The following is a 21962-nucleotide window of genomic DNA, read 5'->3' as shown; positions in this document are numbered from 1 at the left end:
TTAGTAGTCTTATTTTTACATATGTAGTTCATTGTTAATATACTTAATGATATGTTTACTTATCATAATATCATGTTAACTATATATATAACCATATATATGTCATCATATAGTTTTTACAAGTTTTAACGTTCGTGAATCACCGGTCAACTTGGGTGGTCAATTGTCTATATGAAACCTATTTCAATTAATCAAGTCTTAACAAGTTTGATTGCTTAACATGTTGGAAACACTTAATCATGTAAAATAACAATTTCATTTAATATATATATAAACATGGAAAAGTTCGGGTCACTATAGTGTAGTTTGTTCCCGATACGTCTAGGGCATCAAACTCAAGCTTTGATAAGTTTGACATTTTCTATTTTCAGAAAGATGAACAACATAAATTATAATCATAATCAATTTCTAATCATAGACAAATAATAAAATGAAATTAGAATTATTTTAAATTCATAAGTACTAAACAACAGAATAATGGCATGATTACAAATGATAAAACCACAAGAGCAGAATAGAATATAGGTTCACCCAGTGGTATATTAGTAACAATGATGATGGTTAGTATGACCAACACAATAGGAAAAATCATCCTTGTGTGAATCATCTTTACAAAAAAAAATTTGATGGTGGTAATCTGAGAAAATGAAGATTGATTTGTGAAAATGTGAAAACGTGAAAACGGAGATGTTTATTTTATATTTGAAAAATATAGTCGTTGTAACGTCGTCAGTTGACGTTAACAACCGTTATGTATATATGACCGTTGTAACATCGTTGGTTGACGTTAACGACTGTTATGTACTCGTTGTATTAATAATAATTTTTAATAAAAGAATTTTATTAGTACAAATAAGATTACTATAAATATATTTAGTATAAATACGTTTAGTATAAATATGAAGATTAAGAGAATAAACATATTATGCATAAATAATAAATTTTAAGAATAAACATTAGTATGCATGAAATAAATAATGATTTAATTGCATAAGTAATCATAAATGTTAGATAACATAAATATAAATGTTAGTGAAGTTAATAAGAGTTAGATTACAGAAATATAATTCAGGCGGTATAACCGACCATATATAACTTAAATAACGTAAATATAAATGTTAGTGAAGTTAATAAAAGTTAGATTACATAAATATAATTCAGGCGGTATAACCGACCATATATAACTTAAATAACATAAATATAAATTTTAGTGAAGCTAATAAAAGTTAGATTACATAAATATAATTCAGGCGGTATAACCGACCATATATAACTTAAATAACATAAATATAAATGTTAGTGAAGTTAATAAAAGTTATATTACAGAAATATAATTCAGGCGGTATAACCGACCATATATAACTTAAATAACATAAATATTATGACAACCCGAAAATTTCTGACTAAATTTTAAACCTAACTTTTATATGATTCTGACGATTCACGAACAATTTTATGTATATATATATATATATATATATATATATATATATATATATATATATATAATTAAAAACGTTACGTGTTATAATAATTTCTATTATTTAAACGATTTTAAAATAAACTTTAAAATATAATTGATTTTGAAAAACTAAATATTAAATAAATATTTCAAATATATATTTCGAAATGAATATATATATATATATATATATATATATATATATATATATATATATATATATATATATATATATATATATATATATATATATATATATATATATATATATTTCAATGTAATGAATTAATAAAAAGAAAATAATACTTATCATGTAGTAAATGTAATAATAATATTGAGACTAAAAAGAAACCTAAACAAATACATCCTTATGTTCACTAAAAATAAATAAAAATTAAAAAAAAAGGAAAGTATAAACTAGTACATCCTTATGTTGACTAAAAATAAAATTATAAACTAGTATACATATAGTCAATTTTGATACATAAAGTATGTATTTTTATATTGAAATTTTAGGCTATAAATACTCATGAATGCAAGCATTAAACTTGCACCATTTCTCACACTTACAAAGTGTTTCTTTCTTTCTCTCCATTATCATCTTTGTTCTTACACTTCATTATTAGTATTCTTAATTAAGAATCAAACCACTAAAGGTAGTTATAAGCCTACTGAATTGTAACATATTATTATTTATACATAAAATACTACGACGAAGTCATGAGCGGGTCATTTCAAAACGGGTTTTATGAGCGGGATAGAGCTAAGGAAAGTATGGGTTATAGCTATGGAGGTTATGGGTATTGTTCGAGAGGTCAACCTAGCATTTGTAATGTCCGTTACATCTGCGTACATTTTCCTGCAATATTGAGTCACAATATTGATACGTGAGTGATGTTTCCATTTTCAATTATTATTATTATTACTATCGTTATTATCACCAAGGTTATAATCAAGATAACGTGCACTATATATGAACCTCAACGCTACTTAAGGCCTAGGGTGATATTTGGTACCATTATGGGACGCTTGTGGATCTCGAATGCCAAACATAGATTTTGGTCAAGAGATTCTGGGCCAACCGGTAACAACTGATCATTCAAGTGACTTGTATGATAGCAACGAGATTTGAGATTGTCGTACAACGTCTTGTTAAAGATTATAACCCGAACTTTCTATAATTGGAAAGTTACTAAAAGTGGAAACTTTCCATAGATAGTAACCTTTTCGAAAATGGAATTTCTTTCAGAAAACCATTATCATTGGTATAGTTACCATACTTATGTCTATTAGACAACATCTGATCGTACATTCTATCTCTAGGTTGAGATCCCGGTCACTTATTTCCATTCATTTCATTCCTTTCAAGGAATACTTCAACTGCTATTTAAGGTGAGTTTTCATAGCTCCCTTTTTATATATTTTTGGGCTGAGAATACATGCGCAATTTTATAACTGTTTTATATGCTAGACACAAGTACCAACTATTAAACTATGCTATACCCGGCTATGTCCGACTAAATCCCTACAGTGATATTTTTAATTGCTCGTTAATTGCATTCTTAATTATTGGGGGGTAGGCCTATTGATAATGCTAAAAACGAACATATATTTCATAGCATTATTCCTCAAGAAAGACAAGCTTTTAGTTGCAATTATTCTATTTACAAGTGATATTCGTTTAAATAATAAAAGGTGAAGACAAAAGACAGATTCGACGAATTGAAGACGCAAACGACCAAAAAGCTCAAAAGTACAAAAGACAATCAAAGAGGTTTCAATTATTGATAAGAAACGTCTCGAAATTACAAGAGTACAAGATTCAAAACGCAAAGTACAAGATATTATATTGTACGCAAGGATGTTCGAAAATCCGGAACCGGGACCAGAGTCAACTCTCAACGCTCGACGCAACGGACTAAAAATTACAAGTTAACTATGTATATAAATATAATATAATATATAATTAATTATATTAATTATATATATATTATATTTATAAAATAAATCATCGGCAAACAAAGAGCCAAATGTGGGTGAGCTGTAAAAATGAACTCCGCGACTCGCGGAGTTTGAAGAAGGAATGGGCCGCGAGTCGCGGAGCCCCAAAAACTGAAACTCCCTATAAAAGCAAACGAATTCTGATCGCAAAAACATATAATCCATAATCTATCTCTCTCTCAATATATACGTAAATATATATATATATAATTTATATTTTAATTTTAATTTTAATTTTAAATCCTAATAATAAGGGTATGTTAGCAAATGTTGTAAGGGTGTAAGTCGAAATTCTGTCCGTGTAACGCTACGCTATTGTAAGTTATGTTCAACCTTTTTAATTTAATGTCTCGTAGCTAAGTTATTATTATGCTTATTTAATCCGAAGTAATCATGATGTTGGGCTAATTACTAAAATTGGGTAATTGGGCTTTGTACCATAATTGGGGTTTGGACAAAAGAACGACACTTGTGGAAATTAGACTATGGGCTATTAATGGGCTTTATATTTGTTTAACTAAATAATAGTTTGTTAATGTTAATATAAAGATTTACAATTGGGCGTCCCTATAAATTACCATATACACTCGATCAGACACGATGGGCGGGGTATTTATATGTACGAATAATCGTTCATTTAACCGGACACGGGAATGGATTAATAGCCACTAGAATAATTAAAACAGGGGTGAAATTATGTACAAGGACACTTGGTATAATTGATAACAAAATATTAAAACCTTGGGTTACACTCAGTCGACATCCAGGTGTAATTATTAAACAAAGTATTAAAATCTGGTTACAGTTTAAGTCCCCAATTAGTTGGAATATTTAAATTCGGGTATAAGGATAATTTGACGAGGACACTCGCACTTTATATTTATGACTGATGGACTGTTATGGACAAAAACCAGACGGACATATTAAATAATCCAGGACAAAGGACAATTAACCCATGGGCATAAAACTAAAATCAACACGTCAAACATCATGGTTACGGAAGTTTAAATAAGCATAATTCTTTTATTTCATATTTAATTTCCTTTATTTTATATTTAATTGCACTTCTAATTATCGCATTTTATTTATTGTTATTGTATTTAATTGCACTTTAATTTTCATACTTTTTAATTATCGCAAGTTTATTTTATCGCATTTTTATTATTCGCAATTTCATTATCGTTATTTACTTTATGCTTTAAATTAAGTCTTGTATTTATTTATTATTTTACATTTGGTTTTAATTGCGACTAAAGTTTTAAAATCGACAAACCGGTCATTAAACGGTAAAAACCCCCCTTTATAATAATAATATTACTTATATATATTTGTATTTTTATAAAAGTAAACTAATATAGCGTTAAGCTTTGTTTAAAGATTTTCCCTGTGGAACGAACCGGACTTACTAAAAACTACACTACTGTACGATTAGGTACACTGCCTATAAGTGTTGTAGCAAGGTTTAAGTATATCCATTCTCTAAATAAATAAATATCTTGTGTAAAATTGTATCGTATTTAATAGTATTTCCTGCCAAAATATAAAGCTATTTTATATACACCTCGCATAACATCAAGTATTTTTGGTGCCGCTGCCGGGGAATCGCTTAAAAGCCGGAAGCGCAACGCTAATATAAAAAAAAAAGATTTTTATTTTTAGTTTACTTTTATAAAAATACGTTTTTGTAAAAAAAATACGTTTTTAATTATTCGAAAATATAAAAAGAAAACAAAAATATAAATATTTTTAAGATTTTGTTAAATATTTAAGTTTTATAAAGTTTCTTTATTTTTATTTTATAAAAATATAAGTTTTATTTAAATATTTTGTGTTTATTTAGAATATAAAAAAAACCGAAAAAAAATTTAATATATATATAAATCTATTTTTAAGATATTTTTAAAATTATAAAGTAGTTCTATTTTTATTCTAGTTTTTAAAATATAAGTTTTTATTATATAAATATTTTAAATTTTAAAACAGAAAATATAAAACAGAAAATATAAAATAAAAAAATAAAAAAGAAAAACGCGTCGAATTTCAAAACTGTACCTGAGTTGAATTTTGAAACCCCGCGACTCGCGGAGTTTGAAGCATCGAATACCGCGACTCGCGGAGCAGACCTGACACGGGTACACAGGAACCCTAATTCGCATTAATTACGGGTTTTATTAATTTTAATTAATTTTAAACCCTAATTAGTTTATTTATATTATATTGTTTAGTTTAGTTTTTATTTATTTGTTTTATTTAGTTAAATTAGTTTAAATAAAATATAAAATTAATAGTTTTAATAAATAATTAATATAAAAATAATATTTTTATAAAAATTGTATTTTTTTAACAACTTTTAGTTTATTTTTATATTTTGTCCCTTTTTAATCGTTTTAGCGTAATATTTGTATTTTTCGCTCGTATTTAGTTTTAATTCATAGTTTTTGCCATAATTATTTTTATTTCTAGATTTTTAGGGTTTGCCGTAGAATTCCTTAAGTACTTTTTCTTTAGACTAAGATTTAAGTGCTTTAGAATTTTGCGACGCCTTTTTAAGTTTTAGTTTCTTTTTAAGTTATATCCATTTGGGATATAGTTTTTCCTGTAAGCTTTAATATTTTTAGACGACTTTTACCTATGTATCAATTATCATTCCAATTAGTAATCTCAATTTGCGATTATAATTTTAAGTTAGTTGTAGTGATAAGGTTGGGTTAGTCAAGTGTTTTTAAGTTTTATAAGTTTCTTTTATTTTTCCGTCGCCTTTTATTTTTCTTTCTTATTTTTCTTTTTCGATCTTTTTCCGACGAACTCTTTTTCTTTCTTATTTCTCGCTATTCTAGTTTTAGGACATAGATTTTTATTCTACTTCTTATCTAAATTTCTTAAAATTACGAAAATTTATTTTAAGTGGTTAAATTGATAGACATCAAAATTTTCTGGTTCGTAGTAATAGTTGGATTTGTACGTGGACCGGGTTATTGGAACCAAACAGTCCTCAATTATATTGAGACCAAACGAATCCTGCCCCTCTGCTGCATCTTTTGGCTATTCAAAACGTGGGCAAAATCAGAAAAGTCTATTGATTGGATAACTTATTATAATTTTTCTTTCCTTTTAAAAACTAATAGGATATTCAGTGAATGCACCGAGCAAGACGTTCACCACCTTTTGTACGTTCACCACCTGTAACTAGATCAAGACATTTAGCAAATATTACTGCCGTTGATTTTTCTTTAGAATCGTCATCCAGTCGACCAAGTACTCCAGTTCAAATTTCCGATAATCCATTTTTTGAACCCGACCTCACAATTGAGAATCCGGAGAATATTCAGGGACGATTCATAGATCCTGAACCACTAAATTCTCCTCCGGAACCACCAATCATTCAAACAGAGATTGTTGAGGAACGAACCATTAAATCAGAATCCTCTAGTGATTCCGATTCAACAAATTCAATTATGGAAGTAACAGAACCATTAAGTATGGAAGACCGAATGAGAGCTAAACGCACTGGCCAAGGTCACGCAATTACTCATCCAGACATTAATGCGCCAGATTATGAAATCAAAGGACAAATTCTACACATGGTGACTAATCAATGCCAATTTAGTGGTGCGCCGAAGGAAGATCCAAATGAACATCTACGTACCTTTAATAGGATCTGCTCCTATTTAAAATCCGAGAAGTAGAGGATGAACAGATATATCTCATGTTATTTCCTTGGACTTTAAAGGGAGAAGCCAAAGATTGGTTGGAATCATTACCTGAAGGGGCGATTGATACATGGGACGTTTTAGTTGAAAAATTTCTTAAACAATTCTTTCCTGCATCTAAAGCCGTAAGACTTCAAGGAGAAATTGTTACATTCACACAGAAGCCGAATGAAACTCTATATGAGGCGTGGACTAGATTTGGAAAGTTGTTAAGAGGATGTCCGCAACATGGTTTAGACACCTGTCAAATAGTACAAATATTCTACCAAGGATGCGACATCACTACAAGGAAAGACATAGATATAGCAGCTGGTGGTTCTATTATGAAGAAAACCGAAACTGATGCTTACAAAATTATTGATAACACTGCTTCCCACTCACATGAGTGGCACCAAGAAAAAGATATCGTTAGATCATCTAAAGCAGCTAGAGCCGATTCTAGCCATGACTTAGATTCCATTTCCGCAAAGATAGATGCTGTTGAGAGACGAATGGAAAAGATGACTAAAGATATTCACTCAATACGAATTAGTTGTGAGCAGTGTGGAGGACCACATTTGACAAAAGATTGTCTCAGTATTGAACTAACAATGGAACAAAGAGAGAACATTTCATACATAAACCAAAGGCCTGGAAATAATTATCAGAATAATTATCAACCGCCAAGACCTATTTACAATCAAAACCAGAATTATAACAGAAATATTCCATACAACAACCAACAAGGTCCTAGCAATCAACAAGTATCCAATAATAATTACAATCAGCAAAGACCTAATTTTCAAAACAAACCACCACAACAAACCGATGATAAAAAGCCGAATTTAGAAGATATGATGACGAAGCTAGCTGAAACTCAAACGCAGTTTTTCACATCTCAGAAACAAACTAATGAACAAAATGCTCAAGCATTTAGAAATCAACAAGCTTCTATTCAAAATCTGGAACAAGAAGTAAGTAACCTAGCAAGGTTAATAGGTGAAAGAAAACCAGGAAGTCTACCTAGTGATACAAATGCTAACCCCCGGAATGAAACAGCTAAAGCCATTACCACAAGAAGTGGTACAACACTTAAACCACCTGAAATACCTGTAACTTCTGATGAAACTATTCCTACTCCACAAGAACCACAACCTGATCAAGATAAGGAAAAAGAACCGGTAGTTGAGAAGGTTAATGAAGATAACACAGTTAAGGCTAAACCTTATGTTAAACCATACCAACCACCACTTCCTTACCCGAGTAAAATGAAGAAAGAGAAACTTGAAGCCGAGCAATCCAAATTCTTGGATATGTTTAAACAGATAAATGTAAATCTTCCTTTCATTGATGTGATTTCAGGAATGCCTAGATATGCTAAATTCTTGAAAGATCTAATCTCAAATAGAAAGAAAATGGAAGAACTATCTGCTGTTACTATGAATGCTAATTGTTCAGCAGTGCTGTTGAATAAGATACCAGAAAAACTATCTGATCCAGGAAGTTTCACAATTCCATGTTTTCTGGGTAGTCTTAGTTCAATAGAAGCATTAGCAGATTTAGGTGCTAGTATAAATTTAATGCCGTATTCACTATACACTAAACTAGACCTTGGAGAATTGAAACTAACCAGAATAAGCATACAACTAGCCGATAGATCAATAAAATATCCTAGAGGGATAATGGAGAACATACTAGTTAAAGTTGGTACTTTAGTATTTCCAGTAGATTTTGTTGTTCTGGACATGGAAGAAGATTCTCAAGTTCCTCTCATATTAGGAAGACCATTCTTAAATACGGCTAAAGCAATGATAGACGTGTTTGGTAAGAAATTGACCCTAAGTATAGAGGATGAGAGTGTTACCTTTTCAGTTGATAGAGCAATGCAACAACCATAATCTGCAGATGATACATGTTATTATATTCAAACTATAGATGCACATGCAGAATTATTAGAAGAATTTCCAGAATTACAAGGAACAGGGGAATGTTCTTTAGGAGAAGGTAATGAACCAATTGATGAAGCTGAAATGTTAGCTACACTTATAGCTAATGGATATGAACCAACAACAGAAGAAATTCAAATGCTAAAAGAAGAAGACAGATATCGATACAAATCATCGATAGAAGAACCTCCGAAATTAGAGTTAAAGCCACTTCCAAACCATTTGGAATACGCTTATTTACATGGTGAATCTGAATTACCTGTAATAATATCGTCTTCTCTTACTGAAAATGAGAAATCACAACTCATTTCTGTGTTGAAAGCTCATAAACTAGCCATTGCATGGAAGATTCATGATATTAAAGGAATAAGTCCTTCGTATTGCACACATAAAATCCTTATGGAAGAAGGTCATAAAATGTATGTGCAACGCCAACGAAGACTAAATCCTAATATGCAAGATGTAGTTAAAAAAAAAATTATTAAACTGCTAGATGCAGGTCTAATTTATCCAATCTCTGATAGTCCATGGGTAAGCCCAGTTCAATGCGTGCCTAAGAAAGGTGGCATGACTGTCAATACAAATGAGAAAAATGAGTTTATTCCTACTAGAACTGTAACAGGATGGCGTGTGTGTATTGATTATAGAAAATTAAATGACGCCACCAGAAAAGATCACTTTCCCTTACCTTTTATTGATCAAATGTTGGAAAGATTAGCCAGAAATAGTTACTATTGTTTTCTAGATGGATTTTTTGGATATTTTCAAATTCCAATAGCACCCGAAGATCAAGAGAAAACCACATTCACGTGCCCTTATGGTACTTTTTCTTACAAACGCATGCCATTTGGACTTTGTAACGCCCCTGCAACCTTTCAAAGGTGTATGATGGCGATTTTTCACGACATGATAGAAGAATGCATGGAAGTTTTCATGGATGACTTTTCAGTCTTCGGTGATACATTTGAATCATGTCTAGCTAATCTGGAACGAATGCTTATTAGATGCGAACAATCAAATCTAGTACTTAATTGGGAGAAATGTCATTTCATGGTTAAAGAAGGCATCGTTCTTGGACATAAAATTTCAAAAGAAGGAATTGAAGTGGATAGAGCTAAAGTAGATGTAATTGCTAAACTTCCACATCCCACCAATGTTAGAGGAGTTAGGAGTTTTCTAGGGCATGCCGGTTTTTACCGACGTTTCATAAAAGATTTTTCTAAAATTGCCACTCCTATGAATAAACTCCTAGAAAAGGATGCTCCATTCATCTTTTCAGATGAGTGTATCAAATCTTTTAATATTCTTAAAGACAAACTCACTAATGCGCCGATCATGATAACACCAAATTGGAATCTACCATTTGAACTAATGTGCGATGCAAGTGATTTTGCAATGGGAGCCGTTTTAGGACAAAGGATTGAAAAACAATTTCAACCTATATATTATGCTAGTAAGACGTTACAAGGAGCAAAAACGAACTATACAACTATTTAAAAAGAACTCCTTGCTATTGTCTTTGCTTTTGACAAATTTCGATCATATCTCGTTCTAGCAAAAACGGTGGTCTATACCGACCATTCTGCTCTTAGATACCTATTTTCAAAACAAGATGCTAAACCAAGATTAATCCGTTGGATCTTACTCTTACAAGAGTTTGATATTGAAATCCGAGATAAAAGAGGAGCAGAAAATCTCGCCGCTGATCATCTTTCTCGTCTTGAAAATCCAGAATTAGAAGTTCTAAATGAATCGGCCATACAAGACAACTTTCCTGATGAATATCTATTGAAGATAGATTATAATGAAATCCCATGGTTTGCAGACTATGCAAACTACTTAGTTTGTGGATTCCTTGAAAAAGGATTATCGTACCAAAAACGAAAGAAATTCTTCGGTGATATAAAACACTATTTTTGGGAAGATCCACATCTGTTTAAAAGTTGTCCCGATGGAATAATACGCCGATGTGTATTTGGAAATGAAGCTAGTAAAATTTTAAACCATTGTCACACAGGACCAACAGGAGGGCATTATGGGCCTCAACTAACAGCAAGAAAAGTTTATGATGCTGGATTCTATTGGCCTACAATTTACAAAGACGTACACCTTCTTTGCAAATCCTGTGATGCTTGTCAAAGGGCCAGAAAAATAAGTCAACGTGATGAAATGCCACAAAATGTCATCCAAGTATGTGAAGTATTTGACATTTGGGGTATTGACTTTATGGGTCCATTTCTAAAATCTCATAATAATCTCTATATTCTCGTAGCCATTGATTATGTATCTAAATGGGCGGAAGCACAAGCTCTCCCAACTAACGATGCACGAGTTGTAGTCAACTTTTTAAAACGTCTTTTTGCAAGGTTTGGAACACCGAAAGCTTTAATAAGTGATCGGGGTACTCATTTTTGTAATAATCAACTTGAGAAAGTTCTTAAAAGATATGGAGTAACTCATAAAATCTCCACCGCATATCATCCACAAACAAGTGGACAAGTTGAAAATACCAACCGAGCTTTAAAACGTATTCTAGAGAACATCGTAGGATCAAATCCGAAGGAATGGTCCATTAAATTGGAGGATGCACTCTGGGCTTTTAGAACAGCCTACGAAACTCCAATTGGAACCACACCTTTTAGACTTGTTTATGGAAAAGCATGTCATCTTCCAGTAGAAATTGAACACAAAGCATTTTGGGCTTTGAAGACATGTAATCTTGATTTACATGAAGCTGGACGTCTACGGTTAAGTCAACTAAACTAATTAGAAGAATTAAGACATGAAGCATACGAAAATTCGTTAATCTATAAAGAAAGAACGAAGAAATGGCATGATAAAAGAATCAGAAGTTCAAAAGAATTTAAAGAAGGAGACAGAGTTCTTCTTTTCAATTCACGATTCAAGCTATTTCCTGTAAAATTGAAATCAAGATGGTCTGGACCATTCATAGTCAAAAGAGTTTTCCCATACGGAACGATAGAATTAATAAATTCAAATGGAATTGAATTTAAAGTTAATGGTCACAGAGTTAAACACTACATAGATAGTCCAATGGAATTCGATAATGAAGTTAATCACAATTTTGACACCACAGCTAACTAAGTGTGAGGAGACTCAAGTCTTTAAAGGATAATATGTATTTCTGTTAGAGTTAGATTGTCTGTTTTCATGTAGTTCTCGAAAATGGAACCCGAATGGTCTTTCCCTAGCAGACCCTAAAGAACTAGTCTTCTCCCCCCATTCTGAATTTTTATTTTTTTAGGTTTTTAGGAAATGAAGACTGCCTGTGAACTAAACCATGGTCTAATGCTACACGCTTTGATCACTAAACGTAATAATGACACACTTCCAAGTGAAATAGTATCAGTAATCAGAGAAAGATTGGACGGAGTTAGAAAAGAATCCAGATGTGAAGATAATAAGTTACAATTTGGTAAAGGAAAATCAAAATCCGCAGCGAAAAGAAGAGCACGACACCTAGAAAGATGTCACAAATGCAGAAAATGGTCACATGGAGGTAAATGTTCAAATAATCAAACCTATTCAAACACCGAATTTGTTACTTTATGCAGAGACGGACCGTTCATACGTTTAGAAGAAAAAACACTGAATGCTCGAGGTTACGCCTATGTAGCCATGGAAAACCAATTAAACCGACTATCTTATGAATGAGATAGATCATATAACTAAGAAATCTATTTCACAGGTATGTTTATACAGTTTTTATTTTTTTTATTTTTATTTTTAACCTTTTGATAATAAACGCTAATTTGTTCGCTATAAAGTATTAAATTGGTATTGAATAAAATTAGGTTTGGTGACCGAAATTATTGATATCATTCAAAAATTTATTACATCACTGCGAAATTTAACGTTTATTCTTAAGGTATAAATATCTTTAATCAAATCAACCCAAAATATTTCAAAAATTCGTCATGAGTTAAATTAGGTCTTGGAACCGAAATTACTTTACCGAAAAGAGGGGCGCATATTTTTGATAATATTTGATTGATTAAAGTGGGATAAAAAGCCAAAAATATTTTTAATTTTATTTTTACCATGTTTTTAAAATTAATATATAAATCTTAAATTAATATTGTAAACTTTGTAAAATCAATATATTTAAAATTGTAAATATTTGAAAAATTAATATAAGTTTGATGTGAATTTATAATATGAATTTTTAAATTAAGTTTGGTGTGAATTCTTAATTTTTAAAATATGAATTTTTAATTTTATGCATTTCAAATTTTAAGTTTGGTGTGAATTTTTAATATTAATTTTGAATTTTATATTTAAATTGTGTGAATTTAAAAACAAAAATTTACTTTATCTCATTAAGTTAAAAATATGATTTTTAAAATTCGTCGTAAGTTGAAGACTAGGTCTTTGACCCGAAATTGCTTTACCCAAGGGAGGGACGAGAACTTTTATTATCATTATTTTTAATCTTATTGAATTAAAGTATGCCAAAAACATTAAAAAAAAACCCCCAAAAATCTTAGCTTTTAAAACAATCGCTACAAAAAGACAAATTTTAAAATTTTGTCGAAGGACGGACTAGGACATCGATCCGAAACGACCTCGTCCTAAATAACAAGGGAAACAAAATTTTAAAATTAATTACTTAATTGTTTTAATTAGTATAAGATGTTAAAAAAAAAAAAAATAAATTACAAACTCCGCGAGTCGCGGAGTTTGAAGGTTCAAACACCGCGACTCGCGGAGGGACCGAATTACAGAAAAAAAATAAAACGCAAGAACAGCTCAGTTGCACACCACAAAAACGAAAATACTGCGAAAATAACCCGAAAAAGACCTCCCAAATTCACAATTTTTCACCGTTAATCATCAAATCTTTTACTAAAATCATGTTATGAAGGATGCTATCAAGGAATTACTCAAGAAAAACGGTAAATTTCTACACCTAAACACCATTTAATCCGAAAATTAGTGTTCTTGAGCAATTTTTTCCCCAATTTGATTTTGATGCTTTTTAGTGTAATTATGCTTAAATTGTTTATGTATTATGTTTGTATAACCTAGATTGATGCTATTTAACATGATTAGAAGCCTTAAACTTCAAATTTTGAGTAATCTAGGGTTTGTGTTCTTGAGCAATTTGGGGCTTTTTGATACAAACAGGTTATGGCCGATTTTTGTCATGAATTGTTGCTAAATTAAGTAGTGTAACATGTTTAGGTAGTTAAATGATCCAAACTATGAGCCTAAACATGATTTTGAGAATTAAAGTGGACCTTTTCAAGTCTAAAATTCATGAACTTGATTTTTGAAAGATAATGCCATTTGAAACTTGTTTAATTGCTAGTAATGATTATTTTGACATGTTATTTGAGTTGAATGCTTATGAACTTGGCGAACATTTTCGTATATGCTTATTTGAAAAAGTGTAGATTTGATGAAAATATGAAAATGAGCTTAAGTTTGATATAAATTGATCATGTGATTGTAATTATTTTGATTGATGATTTTGCTGACACTAATGCATATTTGGATGTATAAAAATTGTGTTTGATGTGTTTTGCAGACTGAAAGGGGTGAATCTTCATCCCAAGCTCGCAATGCTCCTGCTGAGAATGCGGAACAACAGGAGGTGGATAACTACTACAAACAAGATATACCTCATCCAGTCATGACATTTTCTGATATGCACTTGGAAGATTTGCACCCGAACCTGAGATTTGACAGACTTTGGATAGATTATCCAAAATACCAAAGTGGTTTGCATACTCTTCATTCTAAAGTTGTTGAGGTACCTAGGGTCATAGAATGGGGACCATTAAAAGTTGTAGAATTGGCCAGGCCAATTAGGGAATTACTTGCACAGAGGTATGGTAATTCTACTTTTAACGACTGGGTACATTTATTCACCATGCGTAGACCTGTATATAAAGTATTGTGTGAAGAATTGTTGTGTAGTATAGAATTAAATGATCGGGTAGATAGTTTAACCGATCGATCTTTTATTAGATTTTTGTTAGGAGGTTCGATGCGCCACATGTCTTTACTAGACATGGCTCAGGCTTTACGTATATATACCTGAGGAATTAGCATCTGCCGATTGTAGAGGGTTGATATTGAACGGTAGGAAGATAGACGAAAATTTTGATACGCATGGTGTATGGAGTCAAATAACTAGCCATCACCGATTCAAAGGAGGAAATTACTCTTATTTGGATATAGATAGAGCTGAATTAAGAGTAATTCATAGGTTTTTAGCTAATTCGATTACACAAAGAGGTAAGAACAAGGAAAAGGTAAATGAACAGGATTTGTTTTACCACATGTGTATTCGAGACCCACAAAGCACTGTAAGTATACCTTATTGTGTGGGTTATTATTTATCAGCTATGGTTAGGGGGATGAGACCGCATAGCATAATAGGAGGTGGTATATTTATTACTTTGATTGCTGAATATCTCGGTGTGGATATAAGTCGGGGGGGATTATTAGTCGAAGAACCAGAACCCCACGATACAATAGGTTTAAATGTATACCATGGTGCGAAAGTTTTGAAGAGGCGAAATAACGCCGCAGTACAATACCATGGTAGACATCCACAGGTTGAGAGAAACCAACAGCAAGGTAATGTAGGAGGGGGAAATGAAATGCAAGAAATGCAAAGGTTTATAGCTTCACAGGAGTACGAAAATGCTAGACATAGAGCATTTGAAGATTGGCAAGTTCATCAAAACCAAATCATAGCTTATTGCCAACATATAGGTAGAAACTATATTCCTACTACAAAGCCCATATTCCCTCCCTGGTCTATAGAGATTCAACCACTGTATCCTACGTATAACCCAGCCGAAGCATTTTATAGCACCTATGGTTATGCATGGAACCCCTATTGGTATCAGTATCATCCCTAGTCTACTTAGTTTTATTTATTTTGTAATTTGTAATGTTGATACGTTTAATACTTATGTTAATATTGTAATGGTTGTTATAAATTTCTAACTTTTATTCTTAGATTTTAATAATTTTTTAATGTGGGGTAATATACCAAACTTCAAAAATATGTATATATGTTTGCAGTTTATCTTATGTACACAACAGGGTAAAACAACGCATTTTCAAAGACTGGCATTAAGTTCAGCAAAAGCAACTAATTTTGACGACAAGATGCAAAATATATGTGAAATAACAACAAGACGGAATGAACAAATGATGTGCACCATTTATCATTCAGTAAACAAACACAAATATGTTTGGAAACTTTGGTAAAATTTAATCATTTTCACACAAATCACCCTCAATAATTTAAATTGTTACTGATTTCTTGCAAATGAGGGCATTGCAAGATCTTAAGTGTGGGAAGGGGTTAAATTCTTTCGGATTTTAAAATTTTTACTTTATACACTTGGTTACCATTATAAATACTAGTAAAGTAGTAGTTGTATTAGAATCTAGTGCTCTCTGATGATAAAGAACAGCCCTAGTCTTATATATTGACTACCCAATTCTAGTAAAAATTTTCAAAATTTTCAATTAAATGAACTCAAAATCATGTTTATACATATTTATGAACGATAAAACTAGGTGTTAACACCGAAATTATTGTTACCTCAGAAAGGACATAAATTGATAAACAAACCAAAATGTTAAAATTCATTTAAAATGGAATAGAGGACAATAAAAAGGAAAATAAAAGCCAAGTGTGGGAAAATTCTCCAAGTTATTCAAAACATATGTCACATATTTTTGTACAAATAACTGAAAATGCTTTTGTTTTGGACTAAATTAACTGTTTTACCCAATTTACTGTAATGAAAGATGGATCTACACGATGAATCAATTCCATCATTAAAAGGAAGTAAAGTCTTCCGGAAAAAGAAACGCGCTTCTTGATTTAGGTCATGAAGTTGTCGTCCAGACCAGCTGTAGGTTGACGAAAAATCTAGAAAAGTCATCACTAAAATCAACAGGAAATCCATGGACCTCAGCATTAAACAGGGTCGCCAAGTGGTCAGATTTATCCTAACCATGAGAAGGATTTATCTCGTAAAATGGGGAGGGCACCGTGCAAATTAGCTGGATAAGACTAATGAATCAGATCCCCAGAAAGGATAATCTACTTAAAAAATCAAAAATCAGCTTTTAAGCCTGATATTACTCAATCCTTGAGATTGACCTTAAAGATTGAGAATTACAAACTCATGGAATTCAATGATATCTAAACTCGAGCCTGAACGAGAAAATATTTTGATCAAATTATAAACCGATTTGTTTTCTGAAAACCCATTTTCAATGCGTTCATTACCATTGAACGTAAAATCCTAGGAATTCACTGGGAATTCATTAGGTCATCTGAACCAAATCAGGTGTCAACCGTAAGAACGGTGGTTGCATAGCATGGTCAAAGACAGGACCTTGTGCCAAACCTACAAATTATAAGGGTGAGCTTTACTATTGCTCCTACCAAGGATAGTAATTGCGTCTGACACGTTATAGACCATAATTAAAAGCATGTCAGGGGACATTGCCTTAACAGTAGCTTGTTCAACGCTTTCCTTTACAACCGGAAGGTAGTTTACCGAAAGGTAATATACGGGACAAGTAAACTGGACGTGTTGCTTTCCAAATACAAGGTTAGCAAGTGGGTGACACAAAACCATAAATTTTGAGCTAAAATTTTCAAATCTGAAACCCACCAAGCCCACAAAAATATTTTGCAAACACCGGTGAAGGGTTATTCCGGAAAACTTATCTAGGGTAAAAACTAGATTTAATTTTCAAAAGATCAAATGTTTTCATAAAGATCCAATTTCCTTAATGGATCTAAATTTTATAGTCATGTGGGACTGTAAACCACATCGTTACTACCTGATGTTAAAGCGAAGGGGTACAAAATAGTTATTATTTTTACTACGAAATACGTTAAAAATTACACAAGTTTTAATTATTTATTTACAGATGGATATACCTAAACCTTGCTACAACACTATAGGCAGTGTACCTAATCGTAGAGTAGTATAGTTTTTAGTAAGTCCGGTTCGTTCCATAGGGAGCTGGCTTATTGCACACTATATTTTTAAACAATTATATTTGTACAAAATATATTATATTAATAATATATAAAAGGAGGTTTTTACCGTTTAGTGACCGGTTTGTCGATTTTATATTTTAAGTCACAATTAAAACCTAATGTAAAATATTAAAAATAAATACAAGACTTAATTTAAAGCGTAAAGTAAATAACGATAATGAAATTACGATAAATAAAAGTGCAATTAAATACAATAACGATAAATAAAAGTACGATAATTAAAAGAGCAATTAAATATAAAATAAAGGAAATTAAATATGAAATAAAAGAATTATGCTTATTTAAACTTCCGTAATCATGATGTTTGACGTGTTGATTTTAGTTTTATGCCCATGGGTTAATTGTCCTTTGTCATGGATTATTTAATATGTCCGTCTGGTTTTTGTCCATAACAGTCCATCAGTCATAAAAATAAAGTGCGAGTGTCCTCGTCAAATTATCCTTATACCCGAAGTCAAATATTCCAACTAATTGGGGACTTAAACTGTAACAAGGTTTTAATACTTTGTTTAATAATTACACCAGGATATCGACTGCATGTAACCCAAGGTTTTAATACTTTGTTATCAATTATGCCAAGTGTCCTTGTACATAATTTTACCCCTGTTTTAATAATTCCATAGACTATTAATCCATTCCCGTGTCCGGTTAAATGAACGATTATTCGTACATATAAATACCCCGCCCATCGTGTCCGATCAAGTGTATATGGTTATTTATAGGGACGTCCAATTGTAAATCTTTATATTAAAATTAACAAACTATCATTTAGTTAAACAAATATAAAGCCCATTAATAGCCCATAGTCTAATTTCCACAAGCGTCGTTCTTTTGTCCAAACCCCAATTATGGTACAAAGCCCAATTACCCAATTTTAATATTTTAGCCCAACATCATGATTACTTCGTCTTAAATAAGCATAATAATAACTTAAGTACAAGACATTAATTTAAAAAGGAGAACATAGCTTACATTGATTATTTATCGCGTAGTGGTACACGGACAGAATTTCGACTTCAAAACCCGTAAAATAACCTTTACATAACCCGGACTAATCTAATATAAAACTACCCTATACTATATATATATATATATATATATATATATATATATATATATATATATATATATATATATATATATATATATATATATATATATATATATATATATATATATATATATATATATATATATATATATATTTTATATATTTATTTATTATTTAGTATTATTATTATTATTTATATTTTTTTATATCTATTAAAATCGAACGAATGCATGGCCTTTTATAGGCATTTTGATTTCTGACAGCTCCGCGAGTCGTGGAGTTTTATGCCTACAAACTCCGCGAGTCGTGGAGTTTTAAAATCCAGCTCAGGATCCTTTGTCTCATAGCTTGTCGACATGATTATATATATATTTATAATATATAAATAATTTATATAATTATTTATATATTATATTTTATTCTTGTGCATAGTTGACTCATAATTTTTAGTCCATTACGTCGGGCGTTGATAGTTGACTCATGTCCCGGTTCTGGATTTTCGAACGTCCTTGCGTACAATTTAATATCTTGTACTTTGCGTTTTGTAACTTGTACTCTTGTCATTTTGAGACGTTTCTCATCAATAAATTGAACCTTTTGAATTGTATTTTGTACATTTGAGCTTTTTGGACGTTTGTGTCTTCAAATCTTCATTTTCGCCTTTTGTCTTCCCACTTATTTATTTAAACAATTACAATGAAAATATAATACAATTACATATGAAAACCTATTATTTAGGAGGGATATTGCTATAAAATATATGTTCCTTTTTAGCCTTATCAAATATCCCCACACTTGAGCGTTGCTTGTCCTCAAGCAATACAGAACTTGAAATAAAAACATACATGAATCACTTTTTTATTCATCACACTTTGTACATTAGTGATTTTGATATGGTGGTATAAACAATGATAGTAACGATAGAACCATGGTTAAAGGTGGGTGTGTCATCCACAGTTGCCTCGGGTTTAGGTCAACGACACTTGCAATCAAATAGCCGATTTACTTTCGGTTTTCAAAGCAAAGTGCACATTTGAAAGGCGGTTTACAGTCCCACATGACTATGAAAATTTAGATCCTTTAGGAAATTGGATCTTTATGAAAACATTTGATCTTTTGAAAATTCAATCTAGCTTTTACCCTAGACAAGTTTTCCGGAATAACCCTTCACCGGTGTTTGCAAAATATTTTTATGGGTTGTGTGGGTTTCAGATTTGAAAATTTTAGCTCAACACTTGTGGTTTTGTGTTACCCACTTGCTAACCTTGTATTAGGAAAGCAACACGTCCAGTTCACTTGTCCCATAAATTACCTTTCGGCAAACTACCGTCCGGTTGTAAAGGAAAGCGATGAACAAGAAACTGTTAAGGCAATGTCTAATGACATGCATTTAATTATGGTCTATAACGTGTCGGACGCAATTACTATCCTTTGTAGGAGCAATAGTAAAGATCATCCTATAATTTTTTCGGTCTGGTACAAGGTCCTGTCTTTGACCATGCTATGCAACCACCGTTCTTACGGTTGACACCCGATTTGGTTCAGGTGACCTAATGAATTCCAGGTGAATTCCTAGGATTTTACGTTCAATGGTAATGAACGCATTGAAAATAGGTTTTCAGAAAACAAATCGGTTTGTAATTTTTGATCAAAATATTTTCTCGTTCAAGCTCGAGTTTAGATATCATTGAATTTCATGAGTTTGTAATTCTCAATCTTTAAAGTCAATCTCAAGGATTGAGTAATATCAGGCTTAAAAGCTGATTTTTAATCTTTAAGGAGATTATCCTTTCTGAGGATCTGATTCATTAGTCTTATCAAGCTAATTTGCACGGCGCCCTCCCCATTTTACGAGACAGACCCTCTCATGGTTAGGATAAGTCTGACCACCTGGCGACCCTATTTGATGCTGAGGTCCGTGGATTTCCTGCTGATTTTAGTGATGACTTTTCTAGATTTTTCGTCAACCTACAACTGGTCTGGACGACAACTTCTTGACCTAAATCAAGAAGCGCGTGTCTTTTTCGGAAGACTTTATTTCCTTTTAATGATGGAATTGATTCATCGTGTAGATCCATCTTTTCTTTTCTTTCATCGGGTAAAATAGTTAATTTAGTCCAAAACAAAAGCACCTGCAATAAATTTTACAGAAACATGTGATAGATAGTTTTTAATTGAATAACTTGGCACATTCTCCCCACACTTAGTTTCTTTCTTTGCCTTTTTATTCTCCTTTATTCCATTTTAAATGAATTCAATCGTTTTAGGGTGTTTCTCAATTTATGTCCTTTCCGAGGTAACGATAATTTCGGTATTAACACCTAGTTTTCACCGTTCATAAATATATATAAACATGATTTTAAATTCATTTAGTTGAAAATTTTTCAAATTTTCATAAAATTTGGTAAATAAACCAAGTATAAACCCGAGAGAATTTATAACCCTTCCCCACACTTGAGATCATGCAATGCCCTCATTTGCATGAAATCAGACTCTAATTATAAATTCATGAGGGTGATTAGTGTAGAAAAGTGATTGAAAATACCCAGTTTGTAATTACAAAGCTTGTTGAATGATAGATGGCGCGCCTCATCGTTCATTCCTTCTTGTTTTATCACACATGCTTTTTTTTCTTTCAAAAACGGCTGCTTTTCTGAACTGTTTACTAATATTTGAAAAAGCTTCTTTTACCCTAATCATGCATTTTTATTAACGAGTTATGCACTAACCCGAACCCCTA

Source organism: Rutidosis leptorrhynchoides, chromosome 3 (assembly GCF_046630445.1).
Source record: "Rutidosis leptorrhynchoides isolate AG116_Rl617_1_P2 chromosome 3, CSIRO_AGI_Rlap_v1, whole genome shotgun sequence".
Classification (NCBI taxonomy): Eukaryota; Viridiplantae; Streptophyta; class Magnoliopsida; order Asterales; family Asteraceae; genus Rutidosis; species Rutidosis leptorrhynchoides.
The sequence above is the reverse complement of the archived record's forward strand: the minus strand, read 5'-3'. Positions refer to the sequence as shown.